Source organism: Oncorhynchus mykiss, chromosome 31 (assembly GCF_013265735.2).
Source record: "Oncorhynchus mykiss isolate Arlee chromosome 31, USDA_OmykA_1.1, whole genome shotgun sequence".
Lineage (NCBI taxonomy): Eukaryota > Metazoa > Chordata > Actinopteri > Salmoniformes > Salmonidae > Oncorhynchus > Oncorhynchus mykiss.
In genome coordinates this window covers 27,756,054-27,762,961 of record NC_050571.1, presented here as the reverse complement: position 1 = coordinate 27,762,961, position 6,908 = coordinate 27,756,054, and the positions used below count along the sequence as shown (strand labels likewise).

Sequence of the window (6,908 nt, the reverse complement as noted above, 5' to 3'; positions counted from 1 at the left end):
GTGTGTGTGGAAGCTTCAGCTCTGTCAGCCTCTGTGTACTTTTCATTTCAGCGGCAGAGCTTAGCGTTCTGCTCCATTATGACACATCACACCTTTGCTGTTTGACATGCCAACATACACACTAAACCTATTGTATGTGCAACTGAATCACCTCTCTACCTCTCCACCTCTCTCTCTACTTTTCCCCCAGTTTTTTCTCTTGTTACCTCCATCTATCCATTCCCACTTTAATCTCCCTTCATTACTCTACTTTCCACTTCTCTCTCCTACCCCTCCTCTCTCTCCTACCCCTCCTTGCTCTCCTACCCACTCTCTCTCTCCAATTTTCCACAGCAGCTAAGCTAAGAAGGAGAGGGAATGAGCAGTACCAGTTTGGCAGTCTCTCCTCCTCTCCTCATCACTGTTATATAAGAAACATAATATACTGTACTATACAGAGGAGAAGAGAGGGAGTCGGCTTTTCTTATTCAGGACAGAATGAGGGTTAATTCAAACATATCCTGGCTTTGATGATCCACTTCACTTATCAGTGACCAGAGACACAGAGAGAGAGAGAGCTAGGAGAGAGCTAGACAGTATTAATAGAGACCAGAGAGAGCTAGACAGTATTAATAGAGACCAGAGAGAGCTAGACCGTATTAGTAGACCAGAGAGAGCTAGGCAGTATTAGTAGACCAGAGAGAGCTAGGCAGTATTAGTAGAGACCAGAGAGAGCTAGGCAGTATTAGTAGAGACCAGAGAGAGCTAGGCAGTATTAGTAGAGACCAGAGAGAGCTAGGCAGTATTAGTAGACCAGAGAGAGCTAGGCAGTATTAGTAGAGACCAGAGAGAGCTAGACAATATTAGTAGACCAGAGAGAGCTAGACAGCATTAATAGAGACCAGAGAGAGCTAGACAGTATTAGTAGAGCCCAGGGAGAGCTAGACCGTATTAGTAGACCAGAGAGAGCTAGACAGTATTAGTAGAGCCCAGAGAGAGCTAGACAGTATTAGTAGACCAGAGAGAGCTAGGCAGTATTAGTAGAGCCCAGAGAGAGCTAGACATTATTAGTAGAGACCAGAGAGAGCTAGACAGTATTAATAGAGACAAAAGAGAGCTAGACAGTATTAGTAGACCAAAGAGAGCTAGACAGCATTAATAGAGACCAGAGAGAGCTAGATAGTATTAGTAGACCAGAGAGAGCTAGGCAGTATTAGTAGACCAGAGAGAGCTAGTCAGTATTAGTAGAGACCAGAGAGCTAGACAGTATTAGTAGAGACCAGAGAGAGCTAGGCAGTATTAGTAGAGCCCAGAGAGAGCTAGACATTATTAGTAGAGACCAGAGAGAGCTAGACAGTATTAATAGAGACAAAAGAGAGCTAGACAGTATTAGTAGACCAAAGAGAGCTAGACAGCATTAATAGAGACCAGAGAGAGCTAGATAGTATTAGTAGACCAGAGAGAGCTAGGCAGTATTAGTAGACCAGAGAGAGCTAGGCAGTATTAGTAGAGACCAGAGAGAGCTAGGCAGTATTATTAGAGACCAGAGAGAGCTAGACAGTATTAATAGAGACCAGAGAGAGCTAGACCGTATTAGTAGACCAGAGAGAGCTAGGCAGTATTAGTAGACCAGAGAGAGCTAGGCAGTATTAGTAGAGACCAGAGAGAGCTAGGCAGTATTAGTAGAGACCAGAGAGAGCTAGGCAGTATTAGTAGAGACCAGAGAGAGCTAGGCAGTATTAGTAGACCAGAGAGAGCTAGGCAGTATTAGTAGAGACCAGAGAGAGCTAGACAATATTAGTAGACCAGAGAGAGCTAGACAGCATTAATAGAGACCAGAGAGAGCTAGACAGTATTAGTAGAGCCCAGGGAGAGCTAGACCGTATTAGTAGACCAGAGAGAGCTAGACAGTATTAGTAGAGCCCAGAGAGAGCTAGACAGTATTAGTAGACCAGAGAGAGCTAGGCAGTATTAGTAGAGCCCAGAGAGAGCTAGACATTATTAGTAGAGACCAGAGAGAGCTAGACAGTATTAATAGAGACAAAAGAGAGCTAGACAGTATTAGTAGACCAAAGAGAGCTAGACAGCATTAATAGAGACCAGAGAGAGCTAGATAGTATTAGTAGACCAGAGAGAGCTAGGCAGTATTAGTAGACCAGAGAGAGCTAGTCAGTATTAGTAGAGACCAGAGAGCTAGACAGTATTAGTAGAGACCAGAGAGAGCTAGGCAGTATTAGTAGAGACCAGAGAGAGCTAGACATTATTAGTAGAGACCAGAGAGAGCTAGACAGTATTAATAGAGACAAAAGAGAGCTAGACAGTATTAGTAGACCAAAGAGAGCTAGACAGCATTAATAGAGACCAGAGAGAGCTAGATAGTATTAGTAGACCAGAGAGAGCTAGGCAGTATTAGTAGACCAGAGAGAGCTAGGCAGTATTAGTAGAGACCAGAGAGAGCTAGGCAGTATTATTAGAGACCAGAGAGCTAGACAGTATTAGTAGAGACCAGCGAGAGCTAGGCAGTATTAGTAGAGACCAGAGAGAGCTAGACAGTATTAGTAGAGCCCAGAGAGCTAGACAGTATTAGTAGACCAGAGAGAGCTAGGTAGTATTAGTAGAGACCAGAGAGCTAGACAGTATTAGTAGAGACCAGCGAGAGCTAGGCAGTATTAGTAGAGACCAGAGAGCTAGACAGTATTAGTAGAGACCAGCGAGAGCTAGGCAGTATTAGTAGAGACCAGAGAGAGCTAGACAGTATTAGTAGACCAGAGAGAGCTAGACAGTGTTAGTAGAAACCAGAGCTAGACACTATTAGTAGAAACCAGAGAGAGCTAGACAGTATTCGTGGTAACTAGAGAGATATACACTATTAGTAGAAACCAAAGAGCTAGACAGTATTAGTAGAAACCAGAGAGAGTTAGTGAGATAGGCAGCAGGGGAAACAGCTGCTCCCTGGTTCAAACAGGGGTGTACTGAGACATTACTACTGGTGTTTCTATCACATCTCCTCAAAGCAGGTGGCCAATCCACCCACACACACACACACACACACACACACACACACACACACACACACACACACACACACACACACACACACACACACACACACACCTCCATTTCATTTGGTAAAGTGTTGAGGCGACACAGTTGTGAAACCCCATTAAAGTTTACCGATACACCTGACTGAAGCACAATCATTTTACCGGTGTCACACCGATCCTATTTGAGTGAGATAACACCCTTCGGTTAGAGAGAGGGGTTTTATCCCTCCCCAGTCTGTCACTATCATTAAGGATCAGTTAACTGTGACCACCAGAGACACAGCAGAGATCAGAGAGAGAGAGAGAGAGAGAGAGAGAGAGAGACAGACAGACAGGCAAGACAAAAATAATGGTGTTCCAAAAAAGGTCCAGTCGCCAGGACCACAAATACAAATTCCATCTAGACATCGTTGCCCTAGAGCACACAAAAAAATTATACATACCTCAGAGCCACAGGTAACTTCCACAAATCTGTGAATGAGCTGAGAGACAAGGCAAGAAGGGCCTTCTATGCCATCAAAAGGAACATAAAATTCCACATACCAATTAGGATCTGGCTAAAAATACTTGAATCAGTTATAGAACCCATTGCCTTTTATGGTTGTGAGATCTGGGGTCCTCTCACCAACCAAGAATACACTAAATAGGACAAACACCAAATAGAGACTCTGCATGCAGTATTCTGCAAAAATATCCTCCGTGTACAACGTAGAACACCAAATAATGCATGCAGAGCAGAATTAGCCCGATACCCGCTAATTTTCAAAATCCAGAAAATAGCCGTTAAATTCTACAACCACCTAAAAGGAAGCGATTCCCAAAACGTCCATAACAAAGCCATCACAGAGAGATGAACCTGGAGAAGAGTCCCCTAAGCAAGCTGGTCCTGGGGCTCTGTTCACAAACACAAACAGACCTCACATAGCCCCAGGACAGCAACACAATTATACCCAAAAATAATTAATTTGACACATTCAAAATAATTCATACAAAAAACTGAGCAAACTAGAATGCTATTTGGCCCTAAACAGAGAGTACACAGCAATAGAATAGCCAACCACTGTGACTGACCCAAACTTAAGGAAAGCGTTGACTATGTACAGACTCAGTGAGCATAGACCTGGCTCTCAAGAGAAGACAGGCTATGTGAACTGTTGGATTCGGGGTAAACTTTGAACATTGATATACTAGAGATATGATAGATCAGAAGCATAGTATTTAAAGGAGTGTAAGAGACTGGTTTTTACATCAGAAGTTAATGGTTCTCTGTAGAAGACAGATGGTTTTGGAATGTGTTGGGTGGACGGGAGGAAGTCACAGGATTGCTATAGGGGAAGAGGATGGACATCTGTGGATTAGGCGAAGGAGGGGTTGAGGTCAGTCAGATCCCCTGAAGGGAGAAAGTATGGTTTATTATCCTGTTACCCTCCTCCTGTGGAACCATAAGATGTAAGGACTGGAGAGAAGGAGGAGTGCCTGAAGTGGAGAACATATATTTGTGGTGGTGGAAATGTATTTGTCTAAATGTATGTCTGAATTACAGCTGTATCGACCCTGTGTGAAGAATTCAACTTGGTTAAGCTTCTCTAGTGTCCGTGAGTTATTTACTCTGAAAAAGTAGAACCTAACAGAACACTGCACACAAAACGAGGTGGAAACTGAGCTGCACTTCTGAACCTCCTGCCAAATGTATGACCATATTAGAGACACATCAATTATTTCCCTCAGATTACACAGATCCACAACGAACTTGAAAACAAACCCAATTTTGATAAACTCCCATATCTACTGGGTGAAATGCCACAGTGTTCCATCACAGCAGCAAGATTAGGGCAACCAGTGAAGAACAAACATAATTGTAAATACAACCCATATTTGCACATCACTACAACACTGTATATAGAAATAATATGACATTTAAAATGCCTTCAATCTTTTGGAACTTCTGTGAGTGTAATGTTTACTGTTCATTTGAATTGTGTATATTATCTACTTCACTGGCTTTGGCAATGTTAACATATGTTTCCCATGCCTATTAAGCCCTTAAATTGAATTGAATTGAGAGGCATTCAGGTATTGGAGGTCTCACTGAGCTCCCCTGCTGCTTTAATGATTTGGCTGTAGGAACCAGGGAGGAGAGAGGTCCCCTGAGGTAGGAGTGGTATGACTGGAGAAGAGTGGGAGGGTTTGGGGGAAGTTGGGGTGAATGGCAAGGGGTAAGAGTAGGAGTTAGTAGGATGTGGTGATTAGGATGGAGGGAAGGGTGGAGAGGTGAAGGTGGAATGAACTGAGGAGACGAGGAGGAGGTAGTCAACGGTTATAATTGTGACTGTAACTCCCTAACCTGTTGTAACTTTGGCTGACTGTAGTTTCTCTACTGCTCCCTAATCCCTGGTATTATTCAAAAGAGCCTGTCTGTCCTCTCCACCATCTGTCACACATGCACAAACACACACACACACACACACACACACCGCACCATTACACACACGTCACACAGACTGCAATTATCAAACAGCTTTGCAGACCGTATGCAAAAGTGCCAGCCCCTATGCAAATGTTGTTACAAATGCTAATCATTTATGTAAATGACTGAAGAAGTGTTCTGAATGTGACACAGTCATGTCCACAAAGGTGTGAGGGTCAGAGGGGTGAGGAGAGTTAGTGTATAGACACCTGCTTTGAATCTGGTTTGACTCTGGTTCGACTCTGGTTCAATCTGATTTGATTCAGGTTAAGCCCAGTTTCACATTTATTCAGGTTGAGTCCAGTTTCACACCAACTATGGTCAGGTTTTAGTGAATTGACGAACACTGGAGTCTAGCAACAAGAGTGAATTAATCATTGGTCACTAAATTAGTTATTTAACCCTTTTAACACAGTCCCAATCATGTCCTTTATCGTCAGAATAAAGAGACTACTTAACCACTGTGGAGATAGGACTGAGTGGGTGGAAGTATATTTTCCCTCCTACAATCATCAAAGTCCCAACACTGTGTGTCTCCCCACAAACTGGAATACCACACTGCATTCTGATGATGTGTTCTCCAATCCCCAAGTACGGCTCCTGTTGATTTATTCTATCAACAATTAGAATATATTACAGCTAATGGAGGGACCGGCTCATTGGAGAGCACTGCCCCCTACAATATATTTTCCACTGATAAAGCATATAATTGACAATATAAAAATAATACTAAACCACTGCTAGGCACTATACATATTATATTATGGCAGAAGTTCAGGAAACCAGTATGTGTTGTGTATGTGCTATGGAGTTCAGTATGTGTTATGTATGTGCTATGGAGTGCAGTATGTGTTGTGTATGTGCTATGGAGTGCAGTATGTGTTATGTATGTGCTATGGAGTGCAGTATGTGTTGTGTATGTGCTATGGAGTGCAGTATGTGTTGTGTATGTGCTATGGAGTGCAGTATGTGTTGTGTATGTGCTATGGAGTGCAGTATGTGTTGTGTATGTGCTATGGAGTGCAGTATGTGTTGTGTATGTGCTATGGAGTGCAGTATGTGTTGTGTATGTGCTATGGAGTGCAGTATGTGTTGTGTATGTGCTATGGAGTGCAGTATGTGTTGTGTATGTGCTATTGAGTGCAGTATGTGGTGTGTATGTGCTATGGAGTGCAGTATGTGTTGTGTATGTGCTATGGAGTGCAGTATGTGTTGTGTATGTGCTATGGAGTGCAGTATGTGTTGTGTATGTGCTATGGAGTGCAGTATGTGTTGTGTATGTGCTATGGAGTGCAGTATGTGTTGTGTATGTGCTATGGAGTGCAGTATGTGTTGTGGTCATGAAGCATGTATTGTGCATCTCAGTGACAGAGAGAGGAAAGCCCTGCACAGTGTGGTGAATTAGTCACAAGCCACAG

General features: G+C 43.1%; 1 protein-coding gene across 5 annotated transcripts in view; it reads right to left on the bottom strand.

Moving 5' to 3' along the window:
• Window positions 1-6,908, bottom strand: part of LOC110504904 (amyloid-beta A4 precursor protein-binding family B member 2) — a 62,701-nt gene that overhangs the window by 11,491 nt on the left and 44,302 nt on the right. The window lies entirely within an intron of this gene.